The sequence below is a fragment of the Vulpes vulpes genome, chromosome 5 (genome assembly GCF_048418805.1).
Source record: "Vulpes vulpes isolate BD-2025 chromosome 5, VulVul3, whole genome shotgun sequence".
NCBI classification, from domain to species: Eukaryota; Metazoa; Chordata; class Mammalia; order Carnivora; family Canidae; genus Vulpes; species Vulpes vulpes.
This window is the reverse complement of record NC_132784.1, coordinates 24,566,464-24,587,187: the sequence shown is the minus strand read 5'-3', so window position 1 is coordinate 24,587,187 and position 20,724 is coordinate 24,566,464.

The window sequence follows — 20,724 nt, the reverse complement described above, 5'->3', positions numbered from 1 at the left end:
GGTGATTTATGGTGACAATGGGTAACATGATAACACAAATGTGTATTATTTCTAAATCCTCTTTCATAGCCATTGAATCTGAAAATAATAGACTTGTGTATGCATGGGAAAATATGGGACACTTGTCATATTTAAGAACTTTCTCTAAATTTGCATATTAATACTCAGTTATTTCACTGGGAAAAACTTTATTAATTCAAGACCATTGTCATTACCTCAACATATACGTAACTAGAAACAGGATTAGCAATTTTAATAATACACTTACAGGAAGGATATTGGTTAAGAACTATGGTATCTTCCTATCTTCCTCTCAAACAGTGTACACTAAATCCAACTCATCAGAGCCAGTAAGTATCTTTCTTCACCTTCATAAAGTGACCTTAGATGCTGTTTTTCACAATAGTAAGAGCTATATAATGTCCTTAGAAATTCATTATAAAGAGAATATTAATCTTTTGGGGAAAATTCCACCAATTTTATTTCTATAAAAAGATGCCATTTATAGGATTTTAAACTTGCCCACTGTTAAAATATAATGTATGTACTTGGCCTACTGTTCCTTCTACTGATTTTTTGTCTCATTTTTAGTAACAAAGGCCCATTTGCTTTTTTCCCCCCAGTATAATTTTCCTCTTTGGCACATTGCCGACTCAAATCATTTGGAGCTTCTGAAGATGTGATAAAAGTAGGTATAGAGGTGTGAACTGTATTTAATTAAACTCTGTTCAGGGCAAGTAAGTAGTGGGGTGATTAATTGCTGTTCACGCACCTTTCAACTACTTTTGTCAAAAGATTCTACTGGGAAAAGACTTGCTGCTAACTTGATAATCACCAGGGCTCATTCATGTATTTACAGATAACCTGGGCTAGAGTTCAGCCCCTCTAACTCTGAATAACTATGACCCTCTCCAGAACACCAATTGTTTTACTTGAAGTTTTGAATAGGAGCTAGAGGAATTTCTTTCCATTCGAAAATAATAGTAACAATTTGCACACTATGAATAACCATGTACATCATAATATCTATAAGGATGTATTGACATCTGTTCTTTCTTTTTATATAAAAGAGTATATTTCCAAGGCATTTCACACATTTTTAGTTCTATACATAAACAATACAAAGGGGGGAAGTAACAAAAAAATATGCATTTGTTTCCTATTGTAAAAAAATGTGCTTATAACTAAGTTTATTTTCTGCTATTAAACATTTATCATGCACACATAATCAGTGCAGTTATCTATCAGGAATCTTTATTAAACCTGAAAATGAATACTGAGAAATATCATAATTAAACACTATTTTAATTCACTTGTGAAAAACAGAATGAAAGCTGGTGGTATTGATGTTACAGTACTAATTGTATCTCCTATTACAATGCCGTAATCAGCTTTCAACAATGTGCATGAATAACCCAGAACTAGATGTGAATTGTAATTAATAATTTAAAATATGTAAAGAATAAGATTCCACCAAATAGAAGTTGGATAGCATGAACACTAGACGAAAAAAAGGTAAGAACAACCAACATAGAGTGGTTAAGAATAATTGTCCTTTCAACTGGGATGACTGTCATATTCCTACACACACACACACACACACACACACACACAAATTTACAATTATCATTTCTGAAAATCAATCCAATAATCAGAAGTTTGGCCACAATGTGCATATAATGTAGGGATCTAGTATTTATTTTTCTTCATTTTCTTAATAATGTCTAAGTCAAGTGAGGCTGTTAAATAAGTTTTATTAAAGGTGTAACTGATAGGTTTGGGAGGAATATTTTGTGTGTTAGCCTATCTATTTTTTTGCATAAAGTCCTGGTTTGATGGCACGCCTGGGTGGCTCAGTGGTTGAGCACCTGATTTTGGCTCAGGGTGTGATCCCGCTGTCCCGGGATTGAGTCCCACATCAGGATCCCTTCATGAAGCCTGCTTCTCTCTGCTTAAGTCTCTGCCTCTCTCTCTGTGTTTCTCATGAATAAATAAATAAGATCTTAAAAAAAAAAAGCCCTGGTTTGAGCTAGAATAGCTGGCTCCTCCCCCACCCCCCCATTTCCTACTGCCTCTAATTCACTGTCTCTGAAGAGTTTATATGGACAATCTCAATACGAGATCAGTACATTTATATTCTTTGACCCAAGGACAGCAAACTTTGTGGGTTTAGTTTTTGATGGGTAGATTTTCAACATCCTATTTTTGCCAAGGAGTCTATAAAGTAACATCATTGAGACTGTCAGCTTCCTTGACAAGATAACTTGAAAGGAAAATTGTGTGAAGTAGAGGAGTTTGAGTTCACCCCAGGCTCAGTAAATTGCACAAATAGCAGTTTAATCTGCAGGGTGTCCAAGCCAATAATAAGGGGAAGCTGAGTCAAGGTTTAGGCAGAGAGACCTTTTGCCTTTTTTTTCTTTTTTGTGTTGATTAGTTTTGAAATTTTTTTTAAGCTGCCACTTAAGATTCCAATTTTCACAACCTTTAAACATCTTAGGTTTTCTTGGCCATAATTCGAATTATATTGTCAGATCAAAGTTTTAGGAGATATTTGCTACTAATGTTTTACATAAAATCAAAGCAGGCTTCATTTTTAAAAAGAAAATTAATATTAAAAAATAATACCAACTTGTACATTTTTCTTACCAAAGCTATTTATCATCCCAGAAAATATTTGAGGTACTAATGTTAAATGTGCTGTAACTATAACTATATAGGTATTATGTGTAAATTCCACACAGTAAAAGTAAGTACTTTTTTTTTTTTTAAAGTGTAGGTGCTCACACAGAAACAGGTCTCAGGTGAGTGGGAGCTGCTCCCTGCTCCCCTTGGGTCACTGTGCAGCTTGTGAGTCCGGGTGGAGGCGTTGGCCTCTTGGTTTTGGGTGAGAACACACAGACTCCCATGTGATGCCCATGAGGCAGCTCCTGCAGCCCTTCCACAGCTCCAAAAGGTCAGGGCTGCCTCCCTGCTACCCCAGGCCAGGGAAGGAGGCTGTAGACGGGGCTCGGGCAGCTTATGCTGGACTCCCGCTCCCCTGTGAGTCCTGTTCTGTGCAGGGGAGACCCAAGCCATGACCTTTCCAGCCCATCTTAAGTGCATGGACCTGGACACGTGATGACGTTAGGATGCTCCGATCTGACATTTGACATAACCACAAAGTGCTAGATGCTCTTACTGACTTCCAGCAAATGGGATGGGGGAAATATAGCAGTTTTTGGTAAAGTCCTTTATAATAATGGTTTGATTTTTTTATTTTGAGAGAATCTTTTTTGCAATGTATGCTTTTTTCCTTTTTGCCCAGTTTCCTTATCACTTTCTGTAGATGGCTTATTTTGCATTCATGCAGACTATGTTGCAAGTCTGTTTCACCTAGTAAACTAGTAAAATTATTGCTTAATCAAAAAAAAGTCAGTAAAAGTGAGTACTATGCAGTCAAGGGCAGAGGCTCTGCAATCAAACATGATATAAATTCCATATTCTGCAATTTAATAATAAATGCGGGGCCTTGGGTCATTTGTTTATACTCTCTGATGTGTAATATCCTTACTTATAAAATGGAATAATGATATGTCTACAATAATATGTTATAAGGATTTAAATAATTAGGGCACTTGTAACAGAAAAAAAATTATAGAAAGAATGCTGCTGATTGTATGTTCTATGGAAGTATAAGAACACCATTGGGAATGTTTTGTTTGTTTTTAAGAGGGAATGCACCATAATGAGTATTTATTTATTTATTTATTTATTTATTTATTTATTTAAGAGAGAGAGAGAGAGAGAGAGCATGAGCAGGAGGGGCAGGGGGAGAGGAAGAAAGAATCTCAAACAGTCCTCACAGAGTGTGGAGCATGATGGGAGGGGCTTTAGGGTTGCTCAATCTCATGATTCTGAGATCATGACTCAAAGCGAATCTAAGAGTCGGACACTTAATTCACTGCACCACCCAGGCAGTCCCCATAATAGTTATTTATGATGATGATCTAGGTGATGATGCAGGTAATATTTTAGCTTGGTATGATGTAGTATTTGGAATTTGAAAAACAGAGCAACTAGAGCGAAGGATTCTGGAAGTAACAAAAATAAGACAATGAGAGAACGGTCCAGATTTAGAAAAGGACAGAAGGATAAGTTAAAGATTAAATTCCAACAATAGTGTAGGCAAAAGTGAATTATTTCCACTAATAAACTCCAATAGCAGATAACTGAAGGACGTTAAGCTGAATGGATGTAAGGTTGAATATTAAGCGATTTCCTGCCCTTTGTTATAATCTTGCCTTGTTACTTCCAGTCCTTTAGTAAAACTTTCTGTCTACTTGAATGCATTATAAGGCATACTGCAAGGACTAAAAGATAAAGACAACTGAGTAGGAAGAGACCATCAGTAAACAAAATGGTCAATTGGATCAATAATTCAGCAGAGGCAGGAATTTCAAAAGAGGTACCTAGGAAAATCAGGAGAATATGAGATTCATGTGTTCACCTACTCTCCCAGTCTTCCATTTAGGATTCCATAGAAATAGTTGTAAAGTTTTTTCTCTGCCTGTAGGAAAGGTCACTTGGTAAAGTGTTAAAGATATTAAACAAGAGTTGAAAGAGGACCCAGTTGTGCCTTAAACAAGACTGGTGTTGGCCTCACTGAAATAAATTTATGTTTCACCACCACTTGTCTCTCCGATTTTGGGTTTTGTCAGTGGTGAGTGGTCAAACCTGCTCTGTTTGGGACCCCTGTGGCCATGTGCTTTTGCACCCCAGTGCTTCTGGTTACAATGTGTGATTCTAGAAGCCTGGAAGACTTGGGATCTCTGGGTTATACATATAAAATAGATCTCTCTCCTATAATAGAAGCTTGAGAAATTCCAGGAGTGGAATTTTCACATGTTGTTTTTCTTCACTGAACTCCTTCAAAACCTACACAGCATTGAATAATTATTTCTTAAAAGAATCCTCATGTTTGCACATCAAAGGCCTTAAAGATATTAGTTCTTTTGCTTTCTGATATGGATGGTCTATCAATATACTCCAAAAGGCCTTATTCACTTTGAATCTTAGTTTTCATAGATTATATTATAAAACTGCAAACAAGTGAAAGAAAACAGAAAATTTCCAAAGATCGAATTTATAAAATTGTGCCAGGAAAGGACACTCATAGAGTTATTTATATTACTCGTAATTGTGTTCTAGCAAATTGGTCCTGTTGAGAACAGTGTGGAATTTGTACTGCATTGTGATAAAATAACAGAAAAATATTTGAGGCTTGAGAGGTCAATGCTGTTCTCAGACTATTTTTGTTTAAGATTCTCTTTGTATTAGATAAAGATATTGTGAAAATTAATTAAGGAAAACTCATTTAAAGTGGAGTTGGGTACACTTACATGTGTACCTCTCTAGCCTGCATGACCAGTAGGAGAAAGATAGTTCTTATCTTCACAAGAGAGAACACTTTTCACATATTAAGAAAGCTTTTAAGAAAAACAAGGAAGATCTCTCCTTGCCACAACAATTCACTAACTGCTTGCAGCCAATGAGAACCATCCACAACCTCAAATTCTTATTTTTCTCTAATGAATTTTTGTTCAAAGCGACATTCCTCAATTTCTTCCTAAAACGTAATAAAAGTTGATCTTCCCATTCTCTTCAGACTTGCCTTTGGTTTGCCATAATTTGCTTGTCCCAAATTGCAATTCCTCTGCTATTCCCAAATCATTTTGCTAGCAAAATAACTTCCTATTTTATTTTTAAGGTTGACAATATGAATTAGACTCAAATGTTTTATTTCCAGGATAGGTTTGAAAAATTTGAGCTTACTTATAAAAAGTGAATAACCTTAAATTTTATAGTCTACAGGAAGACAGCAGACTAGGGACATCTGAGTGGCTCAGTGGTTGAGTGTATGCCTTCGCCTCAGGGTGTGATCCCAACGTCCGGGATTGAGTCCCACATCATGTCTCTCATGAATAAATAAATAAAATATTTTTTTAAAAAAAGAAGACAGCAGATTATTTTTTAAAGTAGCAATTAATAATGACATTCCATTAAGACATTCAGTGAATATAAATATTTATTAATAAAACTCATTTTAGAAAGATATGATAGTTTTGACTTATATGTCTAGCATGTACATTTCTTATAAGTAATTACACAAGATTTATAAAGTGTTTTTCCTTTTCCATTTTTTCAATTGTGATTTTCCTTCCTTCCTTCCTTCATCTCCTGAATCCCCAGTCAGGAATCATTGACAGCATTCCCACCTTAGTCACCTCTTTACCTCTCTACTAAAGGCTTTTTAGAATTAGCTATCTCAAAATCTAAATCCTATTTCTTGAACTCAAATGTCTTGAATTGTCTCTCTCTGTGAAAAGAGAATGCAATTTAGGATTAATCTGGTCTATGATAAATCAATCTGAATTTTAATTTGGTTGTTGATGTATCTCAAAATAGATCATGTATACTTACATATATTTTTCCAATTAATGGGGAGAAAGTGAAGGGCAGAGGAACATTTCTATTCAGGAAAATGAATAGAAGCCAGGACATGTTTAGGAACTGAGAAAGTATTTAGCAAACCAGCTCTATTTTCCATTACACTGAATTTCAGCTAGGAGATGAGAGCAGTGTACTGGTGCAGGCTTTAAGGGTGTGCACTGTCTGTAAAGAATTTAAAAACAATAAATAATGCATTGTAGATTATACATGGCAACCAATAAATGTGGTTGGTGAACCACTCTCATCCAAATACTAACCCCCTTCTTTGGCATGCCATTGATTCTAGGAATATATCTGATAAGAGTTTTATATAGTTTGCAACCAAGATATGACTTTGAACCCTTGTAGAAGAAAGTGTCCTAGGTCTTTATAGTTTTGTTCCTCCTCCCTCTCAGACAATCTTCCCCAACCGTAAGATCCTTCACCTGAGTTATGGAGCTAGAAAGATCTTTGCACTGAGTATCCCAAAAGCAGAAAAGCACAAGAAGGGAAATATTTTTCAAATGGCTCTCTCATTATATTTTGACTTTTAAAAATTAAGATTAACGGTGGCAATAGTTTTACTAGTATCATACTTCCTTTTGCTTCATTGTGGATTAAACATTTTGGTTTTGTAGACTGGGGGAGGGCAGGTACTATAGTGAACACATTGTTTCCATGGTGAAATGCAATCTGAGTCCCAAAACATGATTTACAAAGGAGTCTTTGGAATACAACATTTTTATACGTTGGAGATTGCTTGAAACAGAGAAACTTAAATAACTTTTATAGACCACATATCTGGTTCTTTCAAGTTTAAATTAATACCAAAGATGAATTCTTTTTAAAAGGCCAGGAAGTTGAGGTATATTTTCTTTTATTCCAGAGCCTAGTCAGATTCTTTCTCTGAAATCAGAAAAGTTCAAATCAGAAATGGAAATGGAATATATTGCTCTTATATATTACCTCTACACTCTGTTTATGGATGCTGCTATTGCTGTAACAGTGTCACATGTATCTGTCACCATCTCTGGACCATCTACTATGGCTATATTGAAGCATATAGTTTGGATAGTAATCAAAAAAGTGGCTTTCTTTAGCCGCTGCTGATTCTTCATAGAGTTATGATAAAGTGATTCAGGATGGTTAATTTAATAGAGGAAAAGAAAACTTAGCCAAGAGTTATTGGGATGGCACAGGTAGCTAGCACAATCTTAACACACAAAGTTTGAGGCAGAATTGTGTCCCCCTCAAAATTCATATGTAGAAGTTGTAATCCCTAGCCCTCAGAATATGACTGTATTTGGAGATAAGGTCTTTATAAAGGTAATTAAATTAAAATGAGATTATAAGAACAAGCCCTAGTTCGATTTAGTTGGTGTCTTTATAAGGAAAGAAAATTAGACTATAGACAGTCACTGAGGAAACGGCATATGAAGACATCAGGAGTACACAATCATCTACAAGTCAGGGGGAAATGCTTCAAAAGAAATAAAGCTTGCCAATACCTTGATCTCAGTCATACAGCCTCCAAGACTGTCTAAAAATAAACTTCTGGGCAGGCCGGGTGGCTCAGCAGTTTAGCCCTGCCTTCAGCCTGGAGATCCAGGATTGAGTCCCACGTCAGGCTCCCTGCATGGAGCCTGCTTCTCTCTCTGCCTGTGTCTCTGCCTTTCTCTCGCTCTTACTCTCTCTCTCTCTCTCTGTGTCTCTCATGAATAAATAAATAAATAATCAAAATAAATAAATAAATTTCCATTGTACAAGCCACCCATTGTACAATATGTTGTTATGGCCTACCTGACAAACTGGTACAGTACCTAATAATATTTATTCATTTATTTTTTCATTCATTCATTTAAGACATACTAATTAAGAAACTAACAGGGGATCCCTGGGTGGCGCAGAGGTTTGGCGCCTGCCTTTGGCGCAGGGCGCGATCCTGGAGACCCGGGATCGAATCCCACGTCGGGCTCCCAGTGCATGGAGCCTGCTTCTTCCTCCGCCTGTGTCTCTGCCTCTCTCTCTCTCTCTGTGACTATCATAAAAAAAAAAAAAAAAAAAAAAAAATTAAAAGAAACTAACATATGGCAGTCATCCCGTTAGTTTCTGGGATCTAAGAATGAAAAAGAATGAAGCTCACTGGCCTGAGACAAACAAGAAGACAGTGTTACTGGAGAAAGTCAATGAGGTGCAAAGTGGAAGGGGATGAGAACAACAAAATGGACAAGGCCTTGTTAAATACTTGTGGATGGTAGACATAAAAAGATGGTATGCACAGAAACAAAAGAATAAGCAGTACATTGTAATCAGAGTGAACAGTAGGTAAATGTGTGAATAATGCCTGAATTAAAATCATCTAAAATCACATGCAATCTTTTATATACATATAGTTGAGAGAGGAAAAAGCTAATTGTTCTGATAAAGAAAGATAATATTTCTATAAATATCCATGGAAAATTTAATACATCATTCCATTCATACTGTACATGTCCACAAAATTTTTCTCTAAAGTAAGATGAATGGCAAAATTTCCCTGCTTCCTCTCCAGTTTTCGTTTTCAGACATGTGGTTAATTTAACACAAGCCTAGATATTTTTCCATGTTAAGCATGCTCAAAGAAAAATGCTTGAAACATGATTTTATAAATTTCAAAACTAAAATAACCTTTCAAATTCATTTGCATCATCCTGACTAAACACCAAAACTCCTTCTTCTTTTCTTTCCTTATTTTTTAAAATTTTTCTGTAGAGAGTGTGTGTGTGTGTGTGTGTGTATTCACGCATGGTGGGAAGGGGCAGCAGGAGAGGGAGAGAGAGAATCTTAAGCAGGCTCCATATCCAGTGTAGTGGGGCTTGATTTCACAATCCTGAGATCATGACCTGAGCTGAAATCAAGCTGGATGCTTAACCGACTGAGTCACTCAGGCGTTCCTGAATACTAAAATTCTAATACTTGGGAGAGGTTGGATATAGATAGGGCGTGGGATTATGAAAATATTTTCAGAAGACAAAAAGATGACAGTCATCTTCATTTTTATTCCCTTGAAGATCTAATTCTTATCTTCTCCTGATCATTTGTTTTATTATGATCTTCCACATTCATTCCTCTTGGATATATTAGTGGTCAAATCTCAAAAGGCCTAAATTTAGGACTGTTATAAGCAATGAATCCAAGGTGAAGAGGCTTTTTGATTAATAAAGAGATTCTTACTCTCTTAGCTAAAGGTAAAGGACAAAAATTTGCTCATTCAAAACCTTTTTCTTTACATGCAACCAAATGGGTTAGGAAATTGATTAGGTTCTTAAGTTTCCTGATCTTATTATAACTCAGACTGATTTTGAATCTTGTATCAAGTGAAAAAAGATCAGCTTCTTAATTTATGTGCAAAATGACTCATTACAATTAGGTAAACAGTATTTGAAGCTTTGGGGAGGGGCTGAACACCAACTCAAGGTTAACAGGGCATAGGTTCCTAGCACCACAGCTATTTGATCCTGCACAATTCACTTAATTTTTCTGAGACCACCTGCCTAACCAGTATAACAAGGGGTTTGAATGGAATTATTCATAAGACTCCTACCACATCCAACAGTCTGTCTTTTCAACTGGGATATTGTAACAAGACAGTTAAATATCATGCATTAAACCATTTGTTCTCAACCTTGTGAACAGTTGAGTTCAAATTCCAGAACACTGGGAATTTTGTGGCTAAAAAAAGTTCCCGGGGTCCCTGGGTGGCGCAGCGGTTTAGCGCCTGCCTTTGGCCCAGGGTGCGATCCTGGAGACCCAGGATTGAATTCCACGTCGGGCTCCCGGTGCATGGAGCCTGCTTCTCCCTCTGCCTATGTCTCTGCCTCTCTCTCTCTCTCTCTCTCTCTCTCTGTGACTATCATAAATAAATAAAAAAATAAATAAATAAAATAAAAATAAAAAAAGTTCCCTAGTAGAATGGACAAAAATGAGTTATAAAATGATAAAACACTTATTTGTGAAAATACACATATCTAAATCCATTTTTTTTAATTTTAAAATTTTTATTTTTGTATTTAAATTCAATCTGCCAGTATCTGAATCCATTTAGTTGCAAGTTCTTGAAAAATCTAACCCAAGTTGAGTTGGCCAAAAAGAAAAGGAGGTAAGGGAGTCGGAAATTTCATTGGCTCCTGTACTCCCACTGCCCAAGAGTAGATATAATCTCATGATAATCTTTATCCAACACCTGATATATCCAAAACTTAGCATCGCTTTTTTTCATGTCTTAACTTTGTTAACATCCCAAAAAATTCCTCTTTGAGTTTCATGTTGTTCATCAGAAACTTGTAAAGCTTTCTGCTTTGGTCTGAATGTTTGTTTGCCGCCACCCCCCACCCCCCACACATACATGCCAAATTTATATGTTTAAATCCTAACCCCCAGAGGTGCTTATAGTACACAGGGAATTTGGGGGGAATTGGGTCACGAGAGAGGAGCCCTCACAAATAGGATTAGTGTTCTTGTAAAAGAAATTCCCCAGAGCTCCCTAGCTACTTCTATTATATGAAGATAAAATGGCCTACAACACAGAAGAGGGCTATCAGACAACCATGTACTTGGAGCTCCTGCCTCTAGAACTGTAGAAATAAAACTCTGCTATTTATAAGCTATTCAGGCTATGGTATTTTGTGATACGAGCCTGAATGGACTGAGACACTATCCCATCCCTCAGGGAAGAAATTCACAACCCTTATACCTCAAATGTATACACACAATCACAAATACACCTATACAGAATTAAGTTCCATGGATTCTGATTGGCAGGACTTAGCTAATGTTTCCACTTATGAATGGACCATGGTGTTAGGAGGTTTGGCAATGTGGGTGGCTTTTTGGAAAAGGAAAGGAAGATATGGATGCCAGGGAGACAATAAATATATGCCCCTGCTACCGCATCTATAAGCTTTTTAATTTTTTCCAAATTCAATTTTGCATAAGTTAGAATAGGCGGGATCATATAGCAAGGAATATAAATGTAAGGTCTGGAGAATGTGGAAGAAGGTACAAAGGCAATTTATGCTGCTGTTTGTATATTTTGCCAGTGAAGAACTGTGAAACAGCACAAAGGCCAAATGAAGTTTTACAGTTAGGTGACATCAGTGTTTTCTACAGAATATTGAGTTGTGTTCAGGTTTAATTAGAATAGCAAATGACAGGGAATTACAAACAACTTATAGTCATTTTGAGGTTATTTAGTGTGTTTAAAACAAAACAAAACAAACAAACAAAACCTAACTGCTTTGCCTGGGAAATTAACCAGGAAATTAGTGTCATATTGTAAAATAGTTGATTATGGCTTTGTAGTTCCTCTTCTCTTTATGAAAAGAATTTTGATGTCTTTTTTTTTAATTAAACAACTTAGTTTCTGATTCATGAAAATATACCCTTATTCTGCTATCCAATAAACTCTTCCTAGTATTTTGCTTCTACTTTCACTTTCCAAACCGAATATTTTGCCTTGTTATTTAGATTAGATTTTATATGACCCTTCCCTATGGTTTGAAATATAATAGCATACAAATTCTATCACAGAATATCCTGACTGATATCTGTTATTTTAAAGGTCTTCTCTTACATCACAATAAGAATAGATTATTATTTCAGTATTCTCCTTTAAATTTCTTAGGAAAATTAGTAAGGATATATTGCTTATGATGACAGAAGTTATAGCAGATAAAAGAAAATAAATCAGATTTGTTAAACTTGCAGCTATTTGATCCTAATAGTATAATTTCATTTATATAGATGCGATCAAATCTACAGGAGGCAAAATTATGATATAAAAGTGGCAGGATTCTGCGCTGGCCTCATAACCTTCATAGTGAAATCAACTCATAAATATTACAAATTTTTACATTCAGGCATTCATTTTAACTTTGATCTGATTTAATCTCTTCCAATTATTTTAAGGATTATATTGTACCTACTTTGAAAAATGGGAAATGAATCTGACCTGACCTGGTAATCATCATATTATTAATCTATTGCCAACATATAGAGCAATTAAAATAATTTAATAGCTTCTTGTTTGCTACTCACCTGCTTTGTAAGGTTTTAACAAGAGTCTAATACTTACTACCTGACTGGGTCAAAATGTTACTTGAATTTTAAGTTACACCTTAGTTATATTCAAATGCAGATTAAAATACTAGACATGTTAAATTTTAAAATTCATGTTCTGAATTTAGCATGAAAAGTAATAAATTATTTTCAAGAGTAACATTTTCTCTGTCAGCACTCACTTTCCACCCTTCTGATATTAGATCCTAGATTTAGAAGAACTTTCCTATCCTTATTTATTTTTTTTGCTATTTAATGTTTTGACCCTATTCTTCCAAAGATAGGCATAACAGATCAGACCCAATGAAATGCAAAGGAGTAGTTCCTAGGACTTGCATGCAACAAAACTTCTCTTTTATGTTTCCCTTTCCTTCCAGTTAGAGTGCCCAAAAACATAAGGTCTCAAGCTAATATATTCATTTTGATACCAAAAAGGAGAGGGGGACTTGCTATTATAAAGTGGACCATCGGGATCCCTGGGTGGCGCAGTGGTTTGGCGCCTGCCTTTGGCCCAGGGCGCGATCCTGGAGACCTGGGATCAAATCCCACATCGGGCTCCCGGTGCATGGAGCCTGCTTCTCCCTCTTTCTCTCTCTGTGACTATCATAAATAAATAAAAATTTAAAAAAAAAAATAAATAAAGTGGACCATCCCATGAAAACCAGAACATCAGAAAAAGCAGTGGAAAGTCATAGAAACTAACCTCAGAAAATGCTGTGGAAAGACATAGAAACAGGTTAACATTATATTCACTGTAGTACCAAACCTTCTCTAAAATAAATTCTACTATAAAATAAAATAAATAAAATAAAATAAAATAAATTCTACTAAAGATATGTTTAATCAAATGAATCAATAAAATCCCTTTTCAGAAACCTACTAACTCTAGTTCAATATTTGTTGCCATTTCTATTTTCTCACTTGAGATACATTTATATAAGTATACTGCATAATATTAAGTGTACTATTCCATAAGTTTAAATGCCTACATATTCCCATTTAATACATCCCCATTGAGATATATTGTTCTTACAAAAGTAAAATCATGCTGCTTTCCAGAAAGTGCCCAATAAGCCAACTACTTTCAAGGTTTTTCATAGTATAGATTAGTTTTGCTACTTACACAATTTCATATAAATGAAAACAGGCGGTATGAATTATTTCGTCTTTCTGCTGGAAAGAGTGTTTATGAGATTCATTTGTGTTGTTGCATGCATTAGTAGTTGTTCTTTTTTACTGCTGAGTAGTATTCCATTTGTATGAATATGGCATTTGTTTTCCATTCTCCTATTGATGAACATTTGGGTTGTTTCCAGTTTTTGACAATTCTGAATAAAACTGCTATGAGCATTTATGTTCTAGTCTTTGAGTGAGCATAAGTTGTATAACTGTTTCTATGTGTTGCCCTTGTTCTTTTTCTGCCTTCTGTGGTTTTAACATTTTGTATAATTCCATTTTCTTTTACCTTAAAATATTTATGGTGATGTCCTGGGCCTCCGGAGCTCAGCTCTGCTTCATGCTTGGCCAGAGGGCGATGTGGCCAAGAGTGAGGTGGCCAACAGCTACCAGCAACTTCCTGCCTTGTTCCCTCCTGTGCCCTCCAGGCCCTCATTCCAAGGATTTGTCTCTCCCTCTCCACCTTCTGTCCTGAAGCTGACCCAAGAACTTCCCACTAGGAAATGCGTAGTGGGAGTCCAGGGGCAGGGGCTAGGGTCCTCTGGGGCTTGCCCGGCCTGAGAGCCTGGGTAGGATTGGTTGTGAAAGTGCTGAGCTCATGGCCCCAGACTCAATGGCCTCCACCTCCTTTCTGCCCTCACAGCCTCCTGGCTCTGGCCCAAAAAGTGATTCATTTGTAAATTATCATGGTTTCCTGCACTGAAATGGCCATTTCTGGAAAAAAAAAAAAAAGGGTTTCGGTTTGCAGGCCGAAACCCTAGTTTATTTCAGCATCAGCAACATTTTAGCCATCACAAAAATAAACTCTACCAAGGGCGACAGAAGTCTCTACAGCGAGGCTAAGGGCTCAGCCGCTAAGTGGCGAACATCAGAGGGGTGCATGGCGGGCACTGCCCGGGCAATAAGTTAGGAAGCAGCGGGGCTGGTGGTGGTGGCAGGTGCAGGCTGGGGCCTCACTTCTGGGCAGGCACGAGGTCATCGATGGCCTGGCCCTGCTCCAGCTGCTGCTCCATCTTGATGAGCAGCTTCACGCCATCCACCACCATCTGTACCAGCTCCACCTGTGAGAAGCCCAGGCGGTCTGCGTTGGAGACATCAAAGACGCCACCCACCGCAGCTGTGTCCACACAGCTGGTAATATTTTTAAAAAATTAGTGATAGTCCTAGAGTTTGCAACATGTATTTATAACTAATTGAAATTACCTTTGAAATAACACTATTCTTCATGTATAGTGTCCACACCTTCTAACGAGTATTCCCAATTCCTCCTTCCTATTCCTAATAATATTGTCATTTATCTCACTTACTCATAAACTACTCCTGATACATTGCTGCTGTTATTATTTTGAATAAATTGTTAATTCTTAATCAATTAAGAATAAGAAAAACAAACAAAAATTACTTATTCCTTCTTGAAAGCTCTGACTTTATGTAGTTGTGTTTCTCTCATTTAATTTTCCTTCTCTCTGAAGAACTTTTCACATTTCTTAGAAGTCACATCTACTGGCAATTAATTCCCTATTTATTGAGAGCTTTTATTTTTTCTTCCTCTTTTGAAGGTTAATTTCACTTGGTACAAATTTCTAGGTTGGTGGATTTTTTTTCTTCCAAAACTTAAAAGATTTCCCTCCACTCTCTTCTTGCTTAACTGGTTTCTGAGAAGTCAGATATAATTCTTGGGACACCTGGGTGGTTCAGTGGTTAAATGCATCTGCTTCTGGCTCAGGGCATGATCCTGGAGTACCGGGATCTAGTCCTGCATCGGGTTCCCTGCATGGAGCCTGCTTCTCCTTCTGCCCATGTCTCTGCCTCTCTCTTTCTGTGCCTCTCCTGAAAAAATAAATAAAATCTTACAAAGATATAATTCTTATCTTTGTTCCTCTGTATGTTCCCCCAACACACACACCGTAACTCCCCAATACCCCCCTCCCAGCTTCTTTCAGGATTTTTCCTCTTACCTGATTTTCCGTAGTTAGAAGATGATATGCCTATGTGATTTTTCGTTGCTAGTGTTGACATTTATCCTGCTTAATGATCTCTGAGCTTTCTGGATCCATTATTAATTTGGTGGATTAACATTAGTTTACATTTATAATCAAAATTAATTTACATAAAGATTAATTTGGGGAAATTCTCAGTCATTATTTCAAGTATTTCTTTTGTTTTTGTATTTCTTCTGGTATTCTTATAACAATAGGAATTTTTTGAAATGGTAATTTTTTTCTTGATGGTTGGACTGATATAACAATAGGAATGCCAGTAAAAGAAAGAGATGAAGGGACATTAATACCCATGTTACACAGTCTTTATAGTTATCTACAGTCTGGATATCATTTTCAGCTTTTGTTTTCCTTGTTTTTTGGTTACTGAGGATTCAACTGATATAGCCTCTAGTTCAGAGATTCTCTCTTCAGCTGTGTCCAGCCTATACATAAGTCCATTAAAGGCATTCTTCATTTCTGTTACGTGTTTTATGTCACTAGCATTTCTTTTGGATTCTTCTTTCCATATCTCTACTTACATTACCCATCTGTTCCTGCATGCTGACTACTTATCCATTAGAGCACATTAATCACAGCTATTTTAAATTTCTGGTCTAATAATTCCGACATCCCTGCTATGTCTGTTCTGATACTTGCTCTGTCTCAATTTTTTATTAGTTCATCTTTTGAGATGCTTTGTAATTTTTCTTGATGGCTGGACATGATACACTGGATAAAAAGAACTACTGTAAAAAGGCCTTTATTGTATATACATGTTACCACCCATGGTCATGTGGTGGTAAAGTATAGGAGAGGGGGAAGCATTCTATACTCCTATATTTAGGTCACATCTTTTAGTGAGTCTATGCCTCAGGACTGTGAACTTCACAAGTGTTATTTAGTTTTTTCTCTCCATTTAGGTGGGACAAGATGGCTAGAGTGGGCTGGAATTGGTATTTCCTTTCTCCCACACAGGAGACTAAAGCCAGCTGGAGTTCAGTATTTATCTTCCCGGACTGATTAGGCTCTAATAATAACCCCCAGAATATTAGGCTCTGATTAACTAGTTTCCCTTGAGGGCAGGCCTGCCTTGTTAGGAGGAACAGAGTGCTCTGGCATATTCCAAAATGGTTCCTTTTTTCCTTTCTCTGCCAAAAGCTTAAGGAGCTTTTTTCCCAAAACCTACTATAGGAACTGTGAAGAATATTTAGTATGGTAAGCTCCTGGAAGCAAATCTCACAATATTGGGAGATCTCCCTAATGACTGGGTACGTCTGGAACTTTTAACCTCAGATTTGTCCACACGGAGCCTCCAGCAACTCATCAATTCAGGTTCTCCAGCCACATCACTTCTTCCCACGACAAGTTTCTGCTCCTAAGTCTCTGCTCAGAGAAGCTACAATACCCTGTATTCTCCTGTCTCTCCCATCTTGGGAGCCACGGTTTTCCTCGTGTCCTCCCTTCTCTTGTAGATGTAACAACAGTTATTGATTTTTCAGTCTATTCAGCTTTTTGCATGTTGTTAGGACAGAATGGAGACTTCTAAACTCCTTACATGCAGAACTGGAAACCAGAAGTCTAAAATCTCTCCTCTATTTTCAATTAATTCTTCGAGTGTGCTCTTTCAAGAGGTATCAGGACTCTGAAACAAATACAATATAAAAATGCTAATTTCATTTCTTATTCACAAGTAATTTTACTTAAAGCTAATACAACTGGTATTTAAGATCACTTATGAGATATAATTATGGAGCAATTCTATTTTTGTTTTCTATTGTTCTTGGAAAATATAATCTGAATAGCCAGTTCTTCTTTTGTAAAGAATGAAAACTTGGGTGGGCTCCATGACTTTTATGGCTAATCTAAGATTTAAAAAATACAACCCTATGTAAAACTGCAAAACAGTCTCAATTCAGCAATTAAAATAGGAAGTTCTGTTACTTCAAATATTCAAATTTAATTTAACATCGAATACATGCTACTTCCCTCCACATTTATTCCTGCTGTACATGAGAAGTCTAGAGTTTAGAGGTAGGGTTTGGTTAGCTATCTTCTCTTTATCTTTCTACATTAATATATGGCCTTTCCATACTTGGGAGACAAAGAGGTAAAGGAAGAAACAGTTCTATGAATATATAATCTTCTACTATTATCATGAGCTAGTTTATCCTTTCCCTAGACATTTCAGATATTTAAAATTTAATACTACTTTTGTGGGTTGTTTCAAGTTTTCTTCTAAGATTCCTACTGGTTATTTCAGAGGATCTCTTACCTGTGTTGCCTTGGTGAGGGTGATGTTGTCTATTAATTACCTTATTTAAGTGGCCATTCTTTGATGGAGATCTGGACCATGGAAATCACTCATGCAGTCTTTCAACTTACTATTTTTTGGAGTTTAATACTTCCAAAATTATAAGTCTTTTCTGCAGCTATGTATTTCTTAATTCAATCTCTTGTCCTATAGATTTTAATCCAAATCAACTACCGTCCTCTGGGAACCCCAAACTCTAGCCAAACTCCACAGGATACACATTAAGGTCTCAGAAAGTGTTTTGTTTTGAGATTTATCTTTCCTGAGCTAATAGTAAAAATTAGCAATTTCCCACTCTTTGCTCTTGAGGAAGATGACATTTAGAGAATAGCTCCAAAAATTAATTTTAAAGATTCTTCCCCAACCAAATTTGTGACTTTTTATCATTTTGTATTATTGGTTTTGATGGATGCTTTAGCAGTTGGGGATAATTTATTCAAAATTTGCATCACAGTATGACATGTCACTTTGGAATACAGTATATTTTTTTTCTTGGTCTCTCCATAGAAACTTAGATTCCACATACTGCTACAGTACCATCTTTCTTCTTGTCATTGGCATAGTGTGCCTTACCTTTGTGTGTGTGTCTGTGTGTGTATGTTGCAGATGGAGGAGGGGAGAAGTCAATTAATTCCCTATTTGTGCAAAGAAAATGGAGTGTACTTTTTATGGGTTTATATCACTTTCCTCATATTGGATATATCTTGCAAAACACTGGGATATTTGCTCACATTTCATTCAAAACATTTCCCAGCTGGTTTGGAGTACAATTTAAGTCTCCTTCTTACCTTCTTTGAAGTCTCAGTCAAAAAATGATGGCATATGAGAAAGAAAGGCAGAGAGAGGAAAGAAACATTTTCCTTTTCTTTTTCTTCTAATCAGACAATGCTTCTAGTCTTCAGGGTTTTTCATCACAAAAGTTTTTGATATTTTCACATCTAAATTATATGTTAGTATTTTTAATTTTTCTCTTCAATGCAGTCACATTAATAGAATTCCTTCATCTAGCTTATCTCTCTACTTGTGACACAATTACAACTTGGGGCAGTTTTAGAAGTTTATCTTGTTCCACAGAGAAGCAAAACCTTTCTTTGTTGGTCTTCCCACAGTAGGAAGAACACTTAAAACAAAAGCAAAGAGCACTATTCCAGTATTAACATGTGATGTTTATCTGACATGGTATGTTAGTCTGCTTTCTTATACTCGACTTTGATAAAATAGTTTGGTTTTATTGTCTGCATAAATTTCTCCCACTGTTGAGCTATAACTGTAATCCTGGATTTATACAGGATAACTTTTTAGGCCTGTAATTTAATAATGCACTAAAAAATACTTAACTAAGTATTTCTTGTTTAACTTAAATAATAGATCCTAGAAAGTCTGAGGTTTCTTCAAGTTTAGGCTAGAAAAAAATAACATACTCCTGGACATATATATTTTCATTACTGATTTGTTATTTCTTCTTAAATATTTACACTGACTTTTCTGTGTCCACCCTCTTGACTGGCCCAGTTTTTTTTTTTTTTTTTTTTCACACTTAAATATATTCTCAGACCTGGTTTTGTGGCCTTGCTTTACTGATGTAGATCTAGATCTCAGGTCATGTGCTTAAGTATCATACTCTTTCTTTCTTGTTCACTAAAGTTTGTTCTAAAGCCACTTTCATTACACTTATCCTTAGAATTCATATTAGTGACTCTTGATGTACAATTTCTCTCCTTTTTTCTCTCTCTTCAATTAATGTACAGCTCAGATTGTAATATTTTGTTTAGGTGACTTATCATCTCCCATTGCTCTATCTAGATACTGATTTCCTAGATACTAGTTCTTCATCTACTTGACTTCATCTGTCACTTTGTCACTTACACATTGTTGACTGTGCAGTAGACTAATCACAAGAGATTTTGTCAATTGATAGATATGTTAATGAACTGTGCACAAGGATAGGGTTGCCAGGTGAAATACAGAATACTTGGTTTAATTGGCTTCTCAGATAAATACACTAAGAATAACTTATTGCTTATTTGGAATTCAAATATGACAGGGCATCCTATACTTTTATTTGCTTAACCTGGCAGCCCTACACAGAGAGTACTCTTTATTAAGAATTTTTATCTCAATATAATAAAAAAATTTTTCCTTCATTCTTCCTTAAATTTTGTTATATCCAAACTGTGCACTTCTATTCGATTTAGTTCCTATGATTTTTTTCCCCCATTTATATGCTTACTACTGCTTAAATAACTCTATAGGCTATGGCTCTACAAAACAAAAACAAAAAAAGCCAAACCAATTATTGATGTGATACAAATTAATTAATTAGAGTAACCACTTTCCTATTTGCTTATGGCTTAGGACAGAATTAATTACTTAAGCCCTAGATGTCTTATTGTCATGTATTTCATCCCAGTATTACTTATAGTCCCAACAGAAAACAGGATAATCAAATCATTACATGAAGGCAATTTTAATAAAAAGACTTTACAGAGATGCAGAGAGGGTTAAGAAAATCAAGAAGAATGACTAAATATGCAGAGACTAGCAATAACAAACATTTGTTAGCAATAACTAACATTTGTAACACCCCCATTCCTGAAAAGGATGGTGTAGCTAGAATCCAGTGAAAAATGTAGCCCTGGAAGAGAAGCCCCACAAAAGGAGCAGTGCTAATAGTTTGGTGATCTGCCCATA